Source organism: Coregonus lavaretus, assembly GCF_964263955.1.
Source record: "Coregonus lavaretus genome assembly, chromosome: 1".
Classification (NCBI taxonomy): Eukaryota; Metazoa; Chordata; class Actinopteri; order Salmoniformes; family Salmonidae; genus Coregonus; species Coregonus lavaretus.
In genome coordinates, this window is record NC_139988.1 from 1,495,915 (window position 1) to 1,518,296 (window position 22,382).

Here is a 22,382-nt window from a genome sequence, read left to right on the forward strand (position 1 = left end):
TCTCTGTCTGTCTGTATGTCTGTCTGTCTGTCCATCTCTGTCTGACTGACTGTCTGTCCATCTCTGTCTGACTAACTGTCTGTCCATCTCTGTCTGTCTGTCTAACTGACTGAATGACTGTCTGTCCATCTCTGTCTGACTGACTGTCTGTCCATCTCTGTCTGTCTGTCTGTCTGTCCGTCTCTGTCTGTCTGTCTGTCTGTCTGCCTGACTGTCTGTCCATCTCTGTCTGTCTGTCTGTCTGTCTGTCCGTCTCTGTCTGTCTGTATGTCTGTCCTTCTCTGTCCGTCTGTCTGACTGTCTGTCTGTCCATCTCTGTCTGTCTGTCTGTCCGTCTCTGTCTGTCTGTCTGTCTGCCTGACAGTCTGTCCATCTCTGTCTGTCTGTCCGTCTCTGTCTGTCTGTCTGTCTGCCTGACTGTCTGTCCATCTCTGTCTGTCTGTCTGTCTGTATGTCTGTCCATCTCTGTCTGTATGTCTGTCCGTCTCTGTCTGTCTGACTGACTGTCTGACCATCTCTGTCTGTCTGTCTGTCCGTCTCTGTCTGTCTGTCTGCCTGACTGTCTGTCCATCTCTGTCTGTCTGTCTGTCCGTCTCTGTCTGTCTGTATGTCTGTCCTTCTCTGTCCATCTGTCTGACTGACTGTCTGTCCATCTCTGTCTGTCTGTCTGTCCATCTCTGTCTGTCTGTCTGCCTGACTGTCTGTCCATCTCTGTCTGTCTGTCTGTCTGTATGTCTGTCCGTCTCTGTCCGTCTCTGTCCGTCTGTCTGCCTGCGTACCTGCCTGCCTATATGCATGCCTACCTGTCTACCTACCTCTCTGTCTGTCTGTCTGTCTGTCCATCTGCTTGTTTGTTCTTCTGCTTGTCTGTCTGTCTGTACATCTGTCTGTCTGCTCCCCTCCCATCCACCCACAACAACACCAGGAAGAGTGTGACTGTGAAACGTCACCAGGCCTGGGTTCAAATCGTCCAGCTTAGACTTAGTCTCTTCTGACCGACATTCATAGATCACAAAAACCATAACCTGACACATTCTGATCAATCTACCAATGCTGTGTTGTTCTTCTGATGTAACTACTTTGTATACTATATCATATTGTAGTTATCATTGTTTTCTCTTGTTTGTTTCAGATGGAGAAAGAGGGACTCAAGGGAGATCAGGTATATTGATATATTCATTGACATTTCATTGTTTTAACGTGGTACACTGAGTCTGAAGCTCATATCCTAATGTACCCACCAACACGTTCATCTCTACACTGTTCTGACAGGCTGTGACATAAACCATAAATGAAATAAAACAACCCTCTCCCCCCTGATCCAAATCAATTTGATGAAGTGCACTTTTTATTTGTCACAGAACAATGTCCCTGCCTACGTCAGATTTACAATATAACCTGGCATACAGCAGTTTATATGAGGCCTTGTCAGAGGAGGAATGACAACTGCGGGAGTTCTGTTGGAGAACTATGGGAGTTCCTAATATGGATGCCGTACAGGCATTGCTTTACAATTGTAAATGACAACTCTACAGTATACATTTTAAACATTCGAAACGTTCATAAACATTATTTGATTGTTACAGCAATTAAGCCGACTAGTCAGCCAGTTGTCTGTGTGCTGCACAGGAGGTTGGTGTCACCTTAATTGGGGAGAACGGGCTCGTGGTAATGACTGGAGCGGAATCAGTGGAATGGTATCAAATACATCAAACACATGGTTTCCAGGTGTTTGATGCCATTCCATTTGCTCTGTTCCGGACATTATAATAAGCCGTTCTCCACTCAGCAGCCTCCACTGGTGTGCTGAGAACATGTGGCTCTAACATCTGTCTCCATAGCAGCTTTACAAGCAACAAGCTGTTAACCCATAGCCTGATCCCAGATCTGTTTGTGCTGCCTTTCCAACTCATATTGTCAATGGCAACAGGTCTGGGATGAGGCCATGAGTTTACATCTGTCTCCACAGCAACAAGCTGGATACACACTTATTCTAACAATGAATGCCATCCAACCGGCCTGTCTAGGAATCCATCCAACATCCAGCTAGCCTGGTCCATTACTGTCCTTGTCAAGCCAATCTTCCTTTGGCATGGCCATGAACAGCAAGGCATTGGCATTATAGCACAAACAGATCTGGGACCAGGCTAGCATCCAGCCCCTCTCTCTCTTATACAGAAGCGACATTTCAACAAATGTCAGAATATCAATAGCGTGTCAAACAGCTCACTGGTGCCACGAGAGGCCTAGACCATGAAGCTAGTGTAACGCAACACCCATAGCCTGGTCATACTCAGATGACAGCCCTGCTCTGATACCTTTCTGTCTTCTGTCCCTAGGGATCCCCTGGGTTGCCAGGTCAGACGGGGGCTCCGGGCAATGGGGGCAAAAGGGTGAGTAAACAGCACACACACAAACACACACAGGCAGCGCTACACCTTGTGTGGCTTGGGCTGGGCCTAGCTTGTGCTTCTGGACCCCCTCCCCTGGGGACAGCCTGACAACAGCTGAGGACAGAGTGTGGGGGTGTGGGGTGGATGTAGGGGCCTGCGTTGGCCCGGGTGGGCCTGGTAGGGACGAGCCCTGCGGGGAATGCTAATAGTTTGACTACGTTTAATAAATGTCTCAGAGAGGTCAACATGACTGGCAGCACACGTGACCAGTCCCAGCAGGCAGCTGTCCTAAGCGGTGTTGTGTTTCCTATAAAGGGCCATACAGGGTTAAAAAGACAATGGCTGTGACTGTACAAACAAGAACATTCCAGTTCTACCCAGTTGGCCCACTTGGATTTCACCTCTTGCTACAGTTCGGCAATTGTAGAGCTCTCACCAGTTCCTATAGGTACTGCAGTGGTCAAATATCATTTTTTACATTTTAGTCATTTAGCAGACGCTCTTATCCAGAGCGACTTACAGTAGTGATTGCATAAATCTTTTTGCATATAACTTAGCCTTGATTAAACTACAGCATGTATGTTATGTTGCGGTTATACTGTGATGCTTCAGATGTAGGATCTTAATTTGATCACCCTGTTGCAGGAGAAAGTTTAGGTATTTTAGGTTTTAAAAAGGCTTCTTAAAAGGCTTTCCATGTTGGAATTTCAGATTTGATTTTCCCTTCCGAGAAATGTATCAACCCCTACAAAAATTCAAATTTCCTGTTAATGCAAGATTATTTTCCTGCTGTAGCAAACTGGCTTAAATTAAGATCCTACACCTGTATGTTACCAGTTTCGGATTGTTCCAACTTCCAAAACAAGGCCATCTACCTATAAAATTGTGACCTTGTGCACCTGTTTTGAGCACAGGAGGCTGCTGAGGAGAGGACGGCTCATTATAATGGCCGGAACGGAGCAAATGGAATGGCATCATGGAAACCATGTGTTTGATGTATTTGATACCATTCCACTGATTCCGCTCCAGCCATTACCACAAGCCCGTCCTCCCCAATTAAGGTGACACCAACCTCCTGTGGTTATGAGCCACACTCTACAGTACTGTGGATCATTTTGCAACAGCTAATGGGGATCCTAATAAAATACCAAATACCAAATTGTAAGGATTGTACTGTAGGGGGGGTTGAGATTGTCCCGTTATGAGGGCGGCAGGTAGCTTAGTGGGTAAGAGCGTTGTGCCAGTAACCGAAAGGTCGCTGGTTCTAATCCCCGAGCCGACTAGGTGAAAAATCTGTCGATGTGCCCTTTAGCAAGGCACTTAACCCTAATTGCTCCTGTAAGTCGCTCTGGATAAGAGCATCTGCTAAATGACTAAAATGTAAATGTTTGTTTTCAAATGTAAGTATGGTGTATTCACTTTAGAAAGCAAGCTGAAAGAAGACTTGTTAAAGGAATGTGATTGTTGTTCCTAACCCCTTACTGAGTCATCAATGACAGGTTTGTTATATGATCATACGAGGCTTCCCCTGCACTCTGTGGGTCTCTGACGTCATGAGAAACTATTAAAAACAACTACACCGATTATAGCAGTGAATTATTATTCCTTCACAGTCGAAGATACAAGATCAGTTAAGGCCATTGGGCTGTGACAGAAGATGTATTGTGGGCTGAGTGGTGGTTTATTCAGAAGTGGTGGTTTATTCAGAAGTGGGTAAGTCTGTCTTCCGGATTAGTCGATGCCCCATGCTGCGAAACGATACTCTTCTAGACATCTGGGCCCGTATTCACTCAGAGTAGGAGTACTGATCTGGGATCAGGTCTGCCCTGTCAATATAATCGTATTCATTATGATCTGAAAGGGAAACTGATCCTAGATCAGCCCTCCTACTCTAAAGAGGCTTTGTGAATTTGGGCACTGGGCTACCAAAGCATTTCACTAGTAGGCTAGTTGCAATACTAGAAACAGTTCATGTCTATACACTGAGTGTACAAAACATTATGAACACCTGCTCTTTCCATGACATAGACTGAACAGGTGAAAGCTATGATCCCTTATTGATGTCACTTGTTCTATCCACTTCAATCAGTGTAGATGAAGGGGAGGAGACAGGTTAAAGATGGATTTTTAAGCCTTGAGACAATTGAGACATGGATTGTGGGTGAATGGCGTAGTAGTGCAGTTGTGTTTTTATCGTATGTCTGTAAATAGCCTGTAAATACCCTATTTTTCTGTATTTTTCGTACATATTTCCCTATCAGACTTTTCATCCTTCTACAAAATATACTTTCCTGCAACCCGCCTCACTCAATGTGGAACGGATTCTATTATTGACTTACCTTTATCTAGAATCTAGAATCTCCAGTTGAAACTAGCTAGCCAGCTAACTAGCTACTTGCTATTAGCCACAGCTAGCGGTATTTCACCCAGAACATTGGATTTTTTTCTGCGGGATTAATTTTAATCACTGGACATTAATCACCGGATATTCGGCCAGTCTGCACAGCGCGTTATCGACCCAGAACATATCAGTTTTTCCGCCGGAATCACTGAATCACTGGACCTTTAACTCCGGATTCATCGCTACCAGCTAGCTACAACAAAACGGACGCTGTGGTCTGGCTAATCATCCTGAGCTAGGCCCATCCCCCGGCTATCTACCTCTCTGTCAACCGGACGGGACCACCTAGTGTTGACACGGAGCCCCGCCGATCCTACACGACTGGTCTGCCGACGAAATCGTCTGATGTGGTTACGACGTTAACCACGAAGATTCCATCCATCTGCTAGCCCTGGCCCGCTAGCACACGCTAGCCGTGGCCTCTTACTCACTAGTCCTTTACCACCGGACCTTATGATAACTCAGCTATACAGCTGATGTCTGCTGGACTGTTCCTTTTTACGGTACTACATCCTGTTTATGTTTAGCCTCAGCCCAAACATGGTTAGTTTATTGTTGTTTCGGTTATTTCTAATTGTACTATATCACTGTAGACCCCCCAGCCTAGCTAAACCTGCCTTAGATAGCTCCTTTGCCCCTCCCCCTATACACGCGGAGACCGACTCAATTGATGCCTCCAGCGATGCTATCTCTTTCATTGTTACCCAACGCTTAGGTTTACCTCCACTTTACTCATATCCTTCCATATCCTTGTCTGTACATAATGCCCTGAATCTTTTCTATAACACCCGGAAATCTGCCCCCTTTATTCTATGTACCCAACGCACTAGAAGACCAGTTCTTAAAGCCTTTAGCCGTATCCTTATTCTAGTCCTCCTCTGTTCCTCTGGTGATGTAGAGGCTAACCCAGGCCCTGCAGCCCTCAGTATCACTCCTACTCCCCAGGCGCTATCATTTGATGACTTCTGTAATCGCAAAAGTCTTGGTTTCTTGCACATAAATATCAGAAGTCTACTTCCTAAGTTTGAGTTATTCACTGCGTTAGCACACTCTGCCAACCCTGATGTTCTAGCAGTGTCTGAATCCTGGCTCAGGAAGGCCACCAAAAATTCTGAAATTTCCATCCCCAACTATAACATTTTCCGTCTAGATAGAACTGCCAAAGGGGGTGGAGTTGCAATCTACTGTAGAGATAGCCTGCAGAGCTCTATCATACTATCCAGGTCTGTGCCCAAACAGTTTGAGCTTCTACTTCTAAAAATCCACCTTTCCAGAAATAAGTCTCTCACTGTTGCCGCTTGCTACAGACCCCCCTCAGCCCCCAGCTGTGCCCTGGACACCATATGTGAATTGATTGCCCCCCATTTATCCTCAGAGTTTGTACTGCTTGGTGACCTAAATTGGGATATGCTTAATACCCCAGCCATCCTACAATCCAAGCTAGATGCCCTCAACCTCACACAAATTATCAATCAATCAATTTTATTTTATATAGCCCTTCTTACATCAGCTAATATCTCGAAGTGCTGTACAGAAACCCAGCCTAAAACCCCAAACAGCTAGTAATGCAGGTGTAGAAGCACGGTGGCTAGGAAAAACTCCCTAGAAAGGCGAAAACCTAGGAAGAAACCTAGAGAGGAACCAGGCTATGAGGGGTGGCCAGTCCTCTTCTGGCTGTGCCGGGTGGAGATTATAACAGAACCATGCCAAGATGTTCAAAAATGTTCATAAGTGACAAGCATGGTCAAATAATAATCAGGAATAAATCTCAGTTGGCTTTTCATAGCCGATCATTAAGAGTTGAAAACAGCAGGTCTGGGACAGGTAGGGGTTCCATAACCGCAGGCAGAACAGTTGAAACTGGAATAGCAGCAAGGCCAGGCGGACTGGGGACAGCAAGGAGTCACCACGGCCGGTAGTCCCGACGTATGGTCCTAGGGCTCAGGTCTCTCAGTTGGCTTTTCATAGCCGATCATTAAAGAGTTGAAAACAGCAGGTCTGGGACAGGTAGGGGTTTCGTAGCCGCAGGCAGAACAGTTGAAACTGGAATAGCAGCAAGGCCAGGCGGACTGGGGACAGCAAGGTGTCATCATGCCCGGTAGTCCTGACGTATGGTCCTAGGGCTCAGGTTCTCAGAGAGAAAGAGAGAACGAGAGAATTAGAGAGAGCATACTTAAATTCACACAGGACACTGGATAAGACAGGAGAAGTACTCCAGGTATAACCAACTAACCCCAGCCCCCCGACACATAAACTACTGCAGCATAAATACTGGAGGCTGAGACAGGAGCGGTCCGGAGACACTGTGGCCCCATCCGAAGAAACCCCCGGACAGGGCCAAACAGGAAGGATATAACCCCACCCACTCCGCCAAAGCACAGCCCCCGCACCACTAGAGGGATATCCCCAACCACCAACTTACAATCCTGAGACAAGGCCGAGTATAGCCCACAGAGGTCTCCACCACAGCACAAACCAAGGGGGGGGGGCGCCAACCCAGACAGGAAGATCACGTCAGTAACTCAACCCACTCAAGTGACGCACCCCTCCCAGGGACGGCATGAAAGAGCACCAGCAAGCCAGTGACTCAGCCCCTGCAACAGGGTTAGAGGCAGAGAACCCCAGTGGAGAGGGGAACCGGCCCGGCAGAGACAGCAAGGGCTGTTCGTTGCTCCAGCCTTTCCGTTCACCTTCACACTCCTGGGCCAGACTACACTCAATCATATGACCTACTGAAGAGATAAGTCTTCAGTAAAGACTTAAAGGTTGAGACCGAGTCTGCGTCTCTCACATGGGTAGGCAGACTGTTCCATAAAAATGGAGATCTATAGGAGAAAGCCCTGCCTCCCGCTGTTTGCTTAGAAATTCTAGGGACAATTAGGAGGCCTGCGTCTTGTGACCGTAGCGTACGTATTGGTATGTACGGCAGGACCAACTCGGAAAGATAGGTAGGAGCAAGCCCATGTAACGCTTTATAGGTTAACAGTAAAACCTTGAAATCAGCCCTTGCCTTAACAGGAAGCCAGTGTAGGGAAGCTAGCACTGGAGTAATATGATCAAATTTCTTGGTTCTAGTCAGGATTCTAGCAGCCGTATTTAGCACTAACTGAAGTTTATTTAGTGCTTTATCCGGGTAGCCGGAAAATAGAGCATTGCAGTAGTCTAACCTAGAAGTAACAAATGCATGGATTAATTTTTCTGCATCATTTTTGGACAGAAAATTTCTGATTTTTGCAATGTTACGTAGATGGAAAAAAGCTGTCCTTGAAACAGTCTTGATATGTTCGTCAAAAGAGAGATCAGGGTCAAGAGTAACACCGAGGTCCTTCACAGTTTTATTTGAGACGACTTTACAACCATCAAGATGAATTGTCAGATTTAACAGAAGATCTCTTTGTTTCTTGGGACCTAGAACAAGCATCTCTGTTTTGTCCGAGTTTAAAAGTAAAAAGTTTTCAGCCATCCACTTCCTTATGTCTGAAACACAGGCTTCTAGCGAGGGCAATTTTGGGGCTTCACCATGTTTCATTGAAATGTACAGCTGTGTGTCATCCGCATAGCAGTGAAAGTTAACATTATGTTTTCGAATAACATCCCCAAGAGGTAAAATATATAGTGAAAACAATAGTGGTCCTAAAACGGAACCTTGAGGAACACCGAAATGTACAGTTGATTTGTCGGAGGACAGACCATTCACAGAGACAAACTGATATCTTTCCGACAGGTAGGATCTAAACCAGGCCAGAACTTGTCCGTGTAGACCAATTTGGGTTTCCAGTCTCTCCAAAAGAATGTGGTGATCGATGGTGTCAAAGGCAGCACTAAGGTCTAGTAGCACGAGGACAGATGCAGAGCCTCGGTCTGACGCCATTAAAAGGTCATTTACCACCTTCACAAGTGCAGTCTCAGTGCTATGATGGGGTCTAAAACCAGACTGAAGCATTTCGTATACATTGTTTGTCTTCAGAAAGGCAGTGAGTTGCTGATCAACGAACCTACCAGGTACAACCCTAAATCCGTAAACATGGGTACCCTCATAGATATCATCCTGACTAACATACCCTCTAAATACACCTCAGCTGTCTTCAACCAGGATCTCAGCGATCACTGCCTTATTGCCTGCGTCCGTAACGGGTCCGCGGTCAAACGACCACCCCTCATCACTGTCAAACGCACCCTAAAACACTTTAGCGAGCAGGCCTTCCTAATTGACCTGGCCCAGGTATCCTGGATGGATATAGATCTCATTCCGTCAGTAGAGGATGCCTGGTTGTTCCTTAAAAGTAATTTCCTCTCAATCTTAAATAAACATGCCCCATTCAAAAAATACAGAACTAAGAACCGATATAGCCCCTGGTTCTCCTCAGACTTGACTGCCCTTGACCAGCACAAAAACATCCTGTGGCGTACAGCATTAGCATCAAATAGCCCCCGCGATATGCAACTTTTCAGGGAAGTTAGGAACCAATATACACAAGCAGTCAGGAAAGCAAAGGCTAACTTTTTCAAACAGAAATTTGCATCCTGTAGCACTAACTCCAAAAAGTTTTGGGACACTGTAAAGTCCATGGAGAATAAGAGCACTTCCTCCCAGCTGCCCACTGCACTGAGGCTAGGAAACACTATCACCACCGATAAATCTACAATAATCGAGAATTTCAACAAGCATTTTGCTACAGCTGGCCATGCTTTCCATCTGGCTACCACTAACCCGGCCACCAACTCTGCACCCTCTGCTGCAACTTGCCCATGCCCCCCCCGCTTCTCCTTCACACAAATTCAGACAGCTGATGTTTTGAAAGCGCTGCAAAATCTGGACCCCTACAAATCAGCTGGGCTAGACAATCTGGACCCTTTCTTTCTAAAACTAGCCGCCGAAATTGTCGCAACCCCTATTACTAGTCTGTTCAACCTCTCTTTCATAACTTCTGAGATCCCCAGAGATTGGAAAGCTGCCGCGGTCATCCCCCTCTTCAAAGGGGGTGACACTCTAGATCCAAACTGCTACAGACCTATATCCATCCTGCCCTGCCTTTCGAAAGTATTTGAAAGCCAAGTTAACAAACAGATCACCGACCATTTCGAATACCACCGTACCTTCTCCGCTATGCAATCCGGTTTCCGAGCTGGTCACGGGTGCACTTCAGCCACGCTCAAGGTCCTAAACGATATTATAACCGCGATTGATAATAGACAGTACTGTGCAGCCATCTTCATCGACCTGGCCAAGGCTTTCGACTCTGTCAACCACCGCATTCTTATTGGCAGACTAAATAGCCTTGGTTTCTCAAATGACTGCCTCGCCTGGTTCACCAACTACTTCTCAGATAGAGTTCAGTGTGTCAAATCGGAGGGCCTGTTGTCTGGACCTATGGCCGTCTCTATGGGGGTGCCACAGGGTTCAATTCTTGGGCCGACACTTTTCTCCGTGTATATCAATGATGTCGCTCTTGCTGCTGGTGACTCTCAGATCCACCTCTACGCAGACGACACCATTTTGTATACATCTGGCCCTTCATTGGACACTGTGTTAACAAACCTCCAAACGAGCTTCAATGCCATACAACAATCCTTCAGTAGCCTCCAACTGCTCTTAAACACTAGTAAAACTAAATGCATGCTTTTCAATCGAACGCTGCTGGCACCCGCCCACCCGACTAGAATCACCACTCTCGACGGGTCTGACCTAGAGTATGTGGACAACTACAAATACCTAGGTGTCTGGTTAGACTGTAAACTCAACTTCCAGACTCACATAAAGAATCTCCAATCCAAAGTTAAATCTAGAATCGGCTTCCTATTTCGCAACAAAGCCTCCTTCACTCATGCTGCCAAACATGCCCTCGTAAAACTGACTATCCTACCGATCCTTGACTTCGGCGATGTCATTTACAAAATAGCCTCCAACACTCTACTCAGCAAATTGGATGTAGTCTATCACAGTGCCATCCGTTTTGTCTCCAAAGCCCCATACACTACCCACCACTGTGACCTGTACGCTCTTGTTGGCTGGTCCTCACTACATGTTCGTCGTCAAACCCACTGGCTCCAGGCCATCTATAAATCACTGCTAGGCAAATCCCCGCCTTATCTTAGCTCATTGGTCACCATAGCAGCACCCACCCGTAGTCTGCGCTCCAGCAGGTATATCTCACTGGTCATTCCCAAAGCCAACACCTCCTTTGGCCGCCATTCCTTCCAGTTCTCTGCTGCCAATGACTGGAACGAATTGCAAAAATCTCTGAAGCTGGAGACTCTTATCTCCCTCAATAACTTTAAGCATCAGTTGTCAGAGCACCTTACCGATCACTGCACCTGTACACAGCCCATCTGAAATTAGCCCACCCAACTACCTCATCCCCATATTGTTATTTATTTTGCTCTTTTGCACCCCAGTATCTCTATTTGCACATAATCTCTTGCAAATCTAGCATTCCAGTGTTAATACTATTGTAATTATTCTGCACTATAGCCTATTTATTGCCTTACCTCCATAACTTGCTACATTTGCACACACTGTATATATATTTTCTGTTGTATTTTTGACTTTATGTTTTTTACCCCATATGTAACTCTGTGTTGTTTTTATTGCACTGCTTTGCTTTATCTTGGCCAGGTCGCAGTTGTAAATGAGAACCTGTTCTCAACTGGCTTACCTGGTTAAATAAAGGTGAAATAAAATAAAATAAATAAAGAATGGGTGAATGGGTGAATGGGCAAGACAAAATATTTAAGTCCCTTTGAACGGTGTATAGTAGACGGTGCCGGGCGCACCAGTTTGTGTCAAGAACTGCAACGCTGCTGGGTTTTTCACGCTCAACAGTTTCCTGTGTGTATCAAGAATGGTCCACCACCCAAAAGGGCATCCAGCCAATTTGACACAACTGTAGGAAGCATTGGAGTCAACATGGGCCAGCATCCCTGTGGAACGCTTTCGACACCTTGTAGAGTCCATGCCCGGAAGAATTGAGGCTGTTCTCAGGGCAAAGGGGGGAGGTGCTCTTAATTAGGAAGGTGTTCTTAATGTTTTGTACACTCAGTGTACACTACCGTTCAAAAGTTTGGGGTCACTTAGAAATGTCCTTGTTTTCGAAAGAAAAGCAATTTTTTTGTCCATTAAAATAACATCAAATTTATCCGAAATACAGTGTAGACGGCTGATTTTTTATGGAATATCTACATAGGCGTACAGAGGCCCATTATTAGCAACCATCAGTCCTGTGTTCCAATGGCACGTTGTGTTTGCTAATCCAACTTTATCATTTTAAAAGGCTAATTGATCATTAGAAAACCCTTTTGCAATTATGTTAGCACAGCTGAAAACTGTTGTGCTGATTAAAGAAGCAATAAAACTGGCCTTCTTGAGACTAGTTCAGAAGCAAGAAGGAGCATCAGCAATTGTGGGTTCGATTACAGGCTCAAAATGGCCAGAAACAAATAACTTTCTTCTGAAACTCGTCAGTCTATTCTTGTTCTGTGAAATGAAGGCTATTCCATGCGAGAAATTGCCAAGAAACTGAAGATCTCGTACAACGCTGTGTACTACTCCCTTCACAGAACAGCACAAACTGGCTCTAACCAGAATAGAAAAAGGAGTGGGAGGCCCTGGTGCACAACTAAGCAAGAGGACAAATACATTAGTGTCTAGTTTGAGAAACAGACGCCTCACAGGTCCTCAACTGGCAGCTTCATTAAATAGTACCCACAAAACACCAGTCTCAACGTCAACAGTGAAGAGGCGACTTCGGGATGCTGACCTAGGCAGAGTTGCAAAGAAAAGGTCCACCACTTTTGCCCATCTTAATCTTTTCTTTTTATTGGCCAGTCTGAGATATGGCTTTTTCTTTGTAACTATGCCTAGAAGGTCAGCATCCTGGAGTCGCCTCTTCACTGTTGACGTTGAGACTGGTGTTTTGCGGGTACTATTTAATGAAGCTGCCAGTTGAGGACCTGTGAGGCGTCCTTTAGTAGTGATGTGTGGGGGCGAGTGGAGTTGAGTAAATGGTTTATTCGGTAAGACAGCGGTACGCAGCAATGCGTAAAACACTGGAAAAAACAAGGCACACGGGTGAATATCCTGGCGATACAAAATACAATAGCTCCACCGAGTTATAGTAACCTCCACAATAAACAATCACACACAAAGACAAGGGGGGCAGAGGGAATGCTTATAGAGGTACTGATGAGGGGATATGAACCAGGTGTGTGTAATAAACAAGACAAAACAAAGGGAATGATGAGATGAGGAGCGGCAGTGGCTAGAAGGCCGGTGACGACGAATGCCGAAGCCTGCTCGAACAAGGAGAGGAGTCAGCATCGGAGGAAGTCGTGACAGGTAGCGAGTGGAACCCTATTCCCTATATAGTGCACTTCTTATGACCAGAGCCCTTTGGGGTAGTGCACTAAATAGTGCAAAGGGTACCATTTGGGCCGGAGCCCCAGTCTTTGATGGCTGCTGGCCTGCATGGCTTCCTGGTTTCCCGCTATTTAAAGCCCTGAACCTGTCACATGTGGCCCGTATGAAACTGAGAATCACGAATTGACTTCCTGTTAGTTGTGTGACGTCCTAGGACGAAGGTGACAACAAAGTCTGTGATTGGGTAACAAAGTTTAGATTTGTATACACCGAGATAAGATTGACTACCATCCCATGACGTGTCCAGGGAAATCCAGATTAGCTGTAAATTAGCCATTGCCATATGTAGGCTGTGATACCCGGAGCTAGACGAGCCGTATAGTGTTTTATTCAGCGGAATGTCAGCTTTCATTGAAAAAGAAAACCTGGTAAGTTTCTAACAGATTTTATTAATATAAATATAAACTATGCACTTTTGACGCAAGTGTGCGTCAATCAACTTTAGGGGGTTAAAGCCCTGAATCTGTCACATGTAGCCCAGGGAAGTTGTTGATCAACCTGTGATTCCAGGACCTATTTTAAGGACAGGAAAGAAGACTTGTATCATTATTGGGGTCGGGTCTCTCTCTCTCTCTCTCTCTGTCTCTCTCTCTCTCTGTCTCTGTCTCTCTCTCTCTCTCTCTCTCTCTCTCTCTCTCTCTCTCTCTCTCTCTCTCTCTCTCTCTCTCTCTCTCTCTCTCTCTCTCTCTCTCTCTCTCTCTCTCTCGCCAGAAGGCCAGTTGATACCTCTCACCCAATTAACAAACTCTCGCCCAACATTACACCTTAGTTTTACACCTTGTGAGTTTCCAGACCTGGGTTCAAATACTATTGAAAATAATTGTAAATACTTTGACTGTAATTGATTGAGTTAGCCATGCGCAATGGAACCAGTAGAATAGTCCCAAATCCAACATCTGGCACTTCAGGGAGGGTAAAGCAAACTCTCAACAGTATTTGAACGATTTCAAATAGTATTTGAACCCAGGTCTGCCTTTCACACGTTCTGGGTTTCCACTTGGTAAGATGGCCTCAGCTGCCATGCAATCTCTTGACTTAACTGTCTCTGACCTTTACGTAGTAGACGGAAGTATCAAGCTACTATCAAGGTATTGGATTAGAAATTTGATTTGATATATAAGCTGTCATCCAACCCAGTTCCTCTCACGCTGTCTGCTTCTATTCAGTTGAAGAAAAACAACCGATCAGGCCCCTACCGTACGTCTTTAAAGAGATGTAGAGGGTATTGGAACAGGTGGGAACAGGGGAACAGGGGAACAGGAGCAGGGAAGGAAAGGATGTATTTGAAATTGAATAATTTCTGGTCAAAGACATATTCATGTAACGTTTATTTATACAGGCTACTCTCATTGAGATAAATCTCTTTTACAAGAGAGACCTGTTCATTCATATAGCACAGGAGTATGTCAAGTCACTATGACATGGGCCTTCACTGTCCTCCATGTGACTCCATAATACATCACATCACAGTTGTATATCTCTGTTTGATCACATGACTTTAATGGTTGCCCTTAACAACACATCAGGATGGCAGTAAGGTGTAGTCCGCTGTCATATTCAGGAATAATGACAAAAGCTTTGGAGTTGGACTTTGTAGTCATTAAGGTGGTGTGTGTGTGTGTGTGTGTGTGTGTGTGTGTGTGTGTTGATTACATCACAACATTGTGGAGGGTAGCAGCATTAATAGTGATGTGACTTCCTTGCCATCCATTATGCATATTATTGACATAGAATGGCAGGAGGAGTCTAGGACTTTCAAACTCTATTTGTGACTTTGTGAATGTGTCCCAAATGACACCCTATTCCCTATATAGTGCACTACTTTAGACCAGAGCCCTATGGGATACCCTGTGGACCTTGGTCAAAAGTAGTGTGCCAATATGGTGCCATTTGGGACGAACACTCTGACACGCTGCAGGAGATCAAAAGGGAGGAGGAAGGTGCCAGTTAAAAAGGATTTCTCTCCTTGCCGCTGGAGACATAGTCAAATGTTCATCAGAAGCTCCTGTAATGATGTGCTAAGCTTCATGTTGTCATTGTAGGTTGGCTGTGTCCTACACTGGACCAGAGAGGAACAGGGGCACACATGTTGAAAGGGACTAGGAGAGCGGTGGTGTAGGGATTTGGGGGTTTTACGCTGTTAAGCTGGTCGGCATCGGCAGCATCTGGACATCAGGCTGTGTCCCAAATGGCTATTCCCTAAATAGTGCACTATTTTTCTTTATAGCCCTATGCACCCTTGTCATAAATAGTGCACTATAAAGGGAATAGTGTGACCATTTGGGACCCAGGTCTGTCATAAGACAGAGAGAAGTCTGGACTGAGTACTTTGAAGGGAGCATGTTGTTTTGTGCATGCTGAAGGGAATGAGTCATGTGGGGATTTGGGATTTGACAGTGTGAAGCTTGTTGGCATTGGCAGCCTCTGTGTGTTAGGGTCTGTGATAAGACTGAACCGAGGACTGAATAACTGAATAACTTCCCTGTCTGGGCAATAACTCTGGGCTTATCTTCTGAGCTATCAACAGGATCCCAGTCTTACTGTCCTTCCTTTCTCTCACTGCTAACTAGCTCTACTACAACGCTGGAGCAATGACCATGTCATTATATTAGGGGACACAACCCACACTGGACTACGCACTCCTCACTCTCTCTTCAAGCTGAAACACACAGGAGCTCACAGCTCACATCTCACAGCTCACAGCTCACAGCTCACAGCTCACAGCTCACAGCTCACATCTCACAGCTCACAGCTCACAGCTCACAGCTCACAGCTCACACAGCTCACAGCACACAGCTCACAGCACACAGCTCACACAGCTCACACAGCTCACACAGCTCACAGCTCACAGCTCACAGCTCACAGCTCACACAGCTCACAGCTCACAGCTCACAGCTCACAGCTCACACAGCTCACACAGCTCACACAGCTCACAGCTCACAGCTCACAGCTCACAGCTCACAGCTCACAGCACACAGCTCACAGCTCACAACTCACAGCTCACAGCTCACACAGCTCACAGCTCACAGCTCACAGCTCACAGCACACAGCTCACAGCACACAGCTCACATCTCACATCTCACATCTCACAGCTCACAGCTCACAGCACACAGCTCACAGCTCACAACTCACAGCTCACAGCTCACACAGCTCACAGCTCACAGCTCACAGCTCACAGCACACAGCTCACAGCACACAGCTCACAGCTCACAGCTCACAGCTCACAGCACACAGCTCACAGCTCACAGCTCACATCTCACAGCTCACAGCTCACAGCTCACAGCTCACATCTCACAGCTCACAGCTCACAGCTCACAGCTCACAGCTCACAGCTCACATCTCACAGCTCACAGCTCACAGCTCACAGCTCACATCTCACAGCTCACAGCTCACAGCTCACACAGCTCACAGCTCACAGCTCACAGCTCACAGCTCACAGCTCACATCTCACAGCTCACAGCTCACAGCTCACACAGCTCACAGCTCACAGCTCACAGCTGTGTGTGTGTGTGTGTGTGTGTGTGTGTGTGTGTGTGTGTGTGTGTGTGTGTGTGTTGTGTGTGTGTGTGTGTGTGTGTGTGTGTGTGTGTGTGTGTGTGTGTGTGTGTGTGTGTGTGTGTGTGTGTGTGTGTGTGTGTGTGTGTGTATGTGTGTGTGTGTGTGTGTGTGTATCAGACATAGCTGGCTAGTTCCTGGAGCTTTGAGCCATGCCCTAGTGGAGACATCAGCCTTATTAGATGCATGACTGTACCTGTTAAATGTATTTAAAGCCCTCTGCTAAAATGAAGCCAGAAATGGTATGGTATAGTGATTCCCTTGTTTTGGTTGGTATATTATATCTGATTACCAAGGGAGTGAGCCATTGTGTGTTATCATGTCCTTTTTCAATGTTTAGCAGTAGAGCAGAGCAGAGTAGAGTAGAGTAGAGTAGAGCAGAGTAGAGTAGAGTAGAGTAGAACAGAGTAGAGTAGAGTAGAACAGAGTAGAGTAGAGTAGAGCAGAGCAGAGATTAGCGACTGTATTAGCACAATAAAATTAATGATTTCTTACAATAATTGTCTATTGTTAATAATTCACTTTAGTCTTTGATGCATTGTGCATCAGGAAGAGGAACAGACTTGGGGCATACACACTGTACTGTAGTGGCAGGAAGGAGAGGCCTCTTCCCTTAGTCTTGCATGGTTTAGGGAAACGCATGGCTCAGAGAGACAAATGTATTGTGCAGCATTTGTTCTTATTAGACACAGTCTGATACTAAGACTGGATGATGGATGAAACTCCAGCAAGCCTTGAGGACCCTCCACAGAACAACTCATCTGGCTACGGATGTCGGATGTGTACTGAGGAAATGAATTCTGAATGATCATCCCTAGTACAGATGTTTTATTTTGGTCATGAGATTAAACTACTTTCCTTACTCATTGTGAGTTACTGAACATGAGAAAGTGTTGAGCAGAAGTTGTGACACACAGTAGACAGCGTACAGGACCTAGGAGACTGTACCACTCGGGTAGCGTAGAGGTTAGCAGACAAGCAACACATGGAAAGAATACGTGACTGAACGTGGAGAGTGTACACGTGACTATACCATGGAGACGTCCCAGGAAGAGTATACTTATCCTAGCCTATGTGCCATAACAGATATGTGTCACGGTTCTGACCTCTTCTTTCGTGTGAACTCTTTAACCCACCACCATCATCATCTTCCAAAATGGCGGCCTCTTTGTTGAGAGGAGCTATTTGTCCTTGTACCTTAGCTGTAAAAAGTAATTGCGTGGGTGCCACAAAACCACATGAGCAGCATGCCAGTCCAGTCAAATAGCAGAGGACAAAACAGAGTGATGAAAGGGCAAGAAGCAATATATTTTCTTGTCAGTCAATAAGTCAGCAGAGACATTCAGTCAGTCTGTCAGTCAGCAGAGACATTCAGTCAGTCAGCAGAGACAGTCAGTCAGTCATCAGAGACAAACAGTAAGTCAGCAGAGACAGTCAGTCAGCAGAGACAGTCAATCAGTCAGTCAGTAAGTCAGTCAGCAGAGACAGTCAGTCAGTCAGCAGAGACAGTGGGTGTGTGAATGGCAGGGACATAGAACCAAGGGAGATGTTGCATAATTACATATAATGCAACATAACATTAGATAACATGACATATTGTAACATGACATAATGTAACATGACATATTGTAACATGACATAAGATAACATGACATATTGTAACATAACATAAGATAACATGACATATTGTAGTATAAGATAACATGACATATTGTAACATGACATAAGATAACATTACATATAGTAACATGACATAATGTAACATGACAAATTGTAACATGACATAACATAGCATGACATATTGTAGTATAAGATAACATGACATATTGTAACATGACATAATGTAACATGACAAATTGTAACATGACATAACATAGCATGACATATTGTAGTATAAGATAACATGACATATTGTAACATGACATATTGTAACATGACATATTGTAACATGACATATTGTAACATGACATAGCGTGGCATGGCGTAGCGTAGCGTCACACCACACCACCCTCTACTCCAAAACTCACTTCCTATACAGCTCTAATACGGTAGTACTGAAACAGGATAAGACTATCCACATGTACATTGCATTCGGAAAGTATTCAGACCCCTTCACTTTTTCCACATTTTGTTACGTTACAGCCTTATTCTAAGATGGATTAAAAAAATTATAATCCTCAAAAATCTACACACAATACCCCATAATGACAAAGCGGAAATTGTTTTTAAGAAATGTTTGCAAATGAATTCAAAATTAAAAACAGAAATAGCTTATTTACATAAGTATTCAGACCCTTTGCTATGAGACTGAAAATTATACTCAGGTGCATCCTATTTCCATTGATCATCCTTGAGATGTTTGTACAACTTGATTGGAGTCCAGCTGTGGTAAATTCAATTGATTGGACATGATGATTTGGAAAGGCACACACCTGTCTATATAAGGTCCCACAGTTGACAGTGTATGTCAGAGCAAAAACCAACCCATGAGGTTGAAGGAATTGTCCGTAGAGCTCCGAGACAGGATTGTGTTGAGGCACAGATCTGGGGAAGGTCCCCAAGAACACTTTGGCCTCCATCATTCTTAAATGGAAGAAGTTTGGAACCACCAAGACTCTTCCTAGAGCTGGCTGCCCAGCCAAACTGAGAAAATGGGGGAGAAGGGCCTTGGTCAGGGAGGTGACCAAGAACCCGATGGTCACTCTGACAGAGCTCCAGAGTTCATCTGTGGATATGGGAGAACCTTCCAGAAGGACAACCATCTCTGTAGCACTCTACCAATCAGGCCATTAGGGCAGAGTGGCCAGACGGAAGCCACTCTTCAGTAAAAGGCACATGACAACCCTCTTGGAGTTTGCCAAAAGGCACCTAAAGGACTCTCAGACCATGAGAAACAAGATTCTCTGGTCTGATGAAACTAAAATTGAACTCTTTGGCCTGAATGCCAAGCGTCACGTCTGGAGGAAACCTGGCACCGCTCATCACCTGGCCAATACCATCCCTACGGTGAAGCATGGTGGTGGCAGCATCAGGCTATGTGGATGTTTTTAAGTGGCAGAGACTGGGAGACTAGTCAGGATTGAAGGAAAGATGAACGGAGCAAAGTACAGAGAGATTCTTGATGACAACTGGCTCCAGAGCACTCAAGACCTCAGACTGGGGGCGAAGGTTCACCTTCCAACAGGACAATGACCCTAAGCACACACCGATCGAACAACTCTGGAGAGACCTGAAAATAGCTGTGCAGCGACGCTACCCATCCAACCTGACAGAGCTTGAGAGGATCTGCAAGCTTGTGGAGTCATACCCAAGAAGACTCTAGGCTGTAATTGCTGCCAAAGGTACTTCAACTAAGCACTGAGTAAAGAATATACTTATGTAAATGTAATATTTCTGGTTTTTCTTTTTTATATAAATTTGCAAAAATGTCTAAAAAACAGTTTTTGCTTTGTCATTATAGGGTATTGTGTGTAGATTGATTAGAAAAAACAAAACAATTTAATCAATTTTAGAATAAGGCTGTAACGTAACAAAATGTGGAAAAAGTGAAGGGGTCTGAATACTTTCTGAATGCACTGAATGTCATTGTCTATGCTTGATTATGTGTGTTTCTGTATGAACAGAGCAGCAGGGATAATAAAGTCATTCTCTTAGAGGATGAGTGTATCCACATTATTGATGATTATTGATCAAACAGAGATGATGATAAAGTGAAGACAGAGCTCCTATGGCTCTGGGCTATGGGAAGTCTTACATTTCACAGACCATTCATTTTCCTGTATTGACTCTGTGTGTGTCCCTATTGGCATCATATTCCCTATATAGTGCACTACTTTTGACCAGAGCCCTATGGGCACTCGTCACAATTAGTGCACTACATGGAGAATATAATGCCATTTAGGACACAACCTCTTGTTCTATTCTCGCTGTGATCATTAGCCAGACCCCGACACTGGGTGATTATACATGTACGGTCAATCTAATGATATACTAATCACCCTCAGTCTATTGTGGGAAGTACCCCTTTGATACAAGACATTGTTTGATATCTGGATTATTAATCATAGTCATTATAAATTATTGAAAATTGTTTCAGCTAATTCATCAAAAGATTTTCATCAAAGGATTTTTTTTGTGTTTATGTGAAGGGGTCTTTGTGGTCTTTGGTTATTGTGACGATGATGAGGACGACAGCGAAGATTAAAGTCGGTGCACGTGACAAAGCCATCTGTCATATACAGTACTTGTGTTGCTATGACTATCAATGGCTGATATATACTAGGATACTAGCCATAAACGTTAAGCATTTGGTGTAAGAGAGTGAGTAAGCAGAGACAGTATACTATTCACAACACACAAATATCAAAACGGTTCTGATTATGTTGAAAATTGTTTGCCCCCAACTGATCCCCGACGTTAAAACGAGTAAAAAAACGCAGTGAGTGAGATGATCCACATGCGCTGGCTGGCTGGGCCACGTTTGATTTCACCACAAGGAGATAGGAGTGGGAGCTGATCCATGTCATAAAGGAAGTCAATAAATACCTATATACGTAGTGCACTCCTTTTGCCCAGGTCCCATAGGTCTCTCATAGGTCTCCGGTCAAAAGTAGTGCATTATATAGGGAATAGGAGGCCATTTTTGACACAGACGTTTTTCTCCAACAGCAATGATTTCACTTCATATCATTCTTTATATATATTATCAGCATTAGCCATGGGGATACAACGATGCACAGTGCCAGATCATGTGCCCTCTGTGCAAGCCCGATGTCTAATGTTTCGGGGCTTTGGTGTTCAGCACTCTGACTGACCAAGGTCACACATTCTTCTTAGTGCGTGTTCCAGCTTTTCACTTGTGTGTGAGCGTCACACGATGAGAGGATCACTAACAGAGCTTCTGCACAGTGACCTTGCGGTGTGACATGGGATCTCCGATGTAAAACAATACAAGTGGAAGGGATATCTCCAATGACTGGATGTTAGAGTTATAGAGTGATAGTAACTGGGACAGTAACTGTATACATGGGAAGTAAAGGGAGGACTGTGAACTGACCAATGGCTGGATACTACACTGATCCACACATAGGGATATGAAGGGCAGTAACAGTAACTCAGGAAAGTGGTAGTGGTGTTTAGAGTTTTACAATGGCAGCCCTGGTCCACAGTGATGTAGAGGAGAGAGGTAACATATAGAGATAGTGATGTAGAGGAGAGAGGTAACATATAGAGATAGTGATGTAGAGGAGAGTGGTAACATATAGAGATAGTGATGTAGCGGAGAGAGGTAACATATAGAGATAGTGATGTAGAGGAGAGTGGTAACATATAGAGATAGTGATGTAGAGGAGAGAGGTAACATATAGAGATAGTGATGTAGAGGAGAGAGGTAACATATAGAGATAGTGATGTAGAGGAGAGTGGTAACATATAGAGATAGTGATGTAGAGGAGAGAGGTAACATATAGAGATAGTGATGTAGAGGAGAGAGGTAACATATAGAGATAGTGATGTAGAGGAGAGAGGTAACATATAGAGATAGTGATGTAGAGGAGAGAGGTAACATATAGAGATAGTGATGTAGAGGAGAGAGGTAACATATAGAGATAGTGATGTA

At 44.8% G+C, this 22,382-nt stretch overlaps 1 pseudogene across 1 annotated transcript in view; it reads left to right on the forward strand.

Annotated features, from left to right (window-relative positions):
• Positions 1–22,382, forward strand: part of LOC311127370 — a 367,179-nt pseudogene that overhangs the window by 90,516 nt on the left and 254,281 nt on the right. The window contains exons 16-17 of the transcript in view: positions 1,133–1,162; positions 2,340–2,393. The product of the transcript in view is annotated as an uncharacterized misc_RNA (transcript). The remainder of the gene's footprint in view (positions 1–1,132; positions 1,163–2,339; positions 2,394–22,382) is intronic.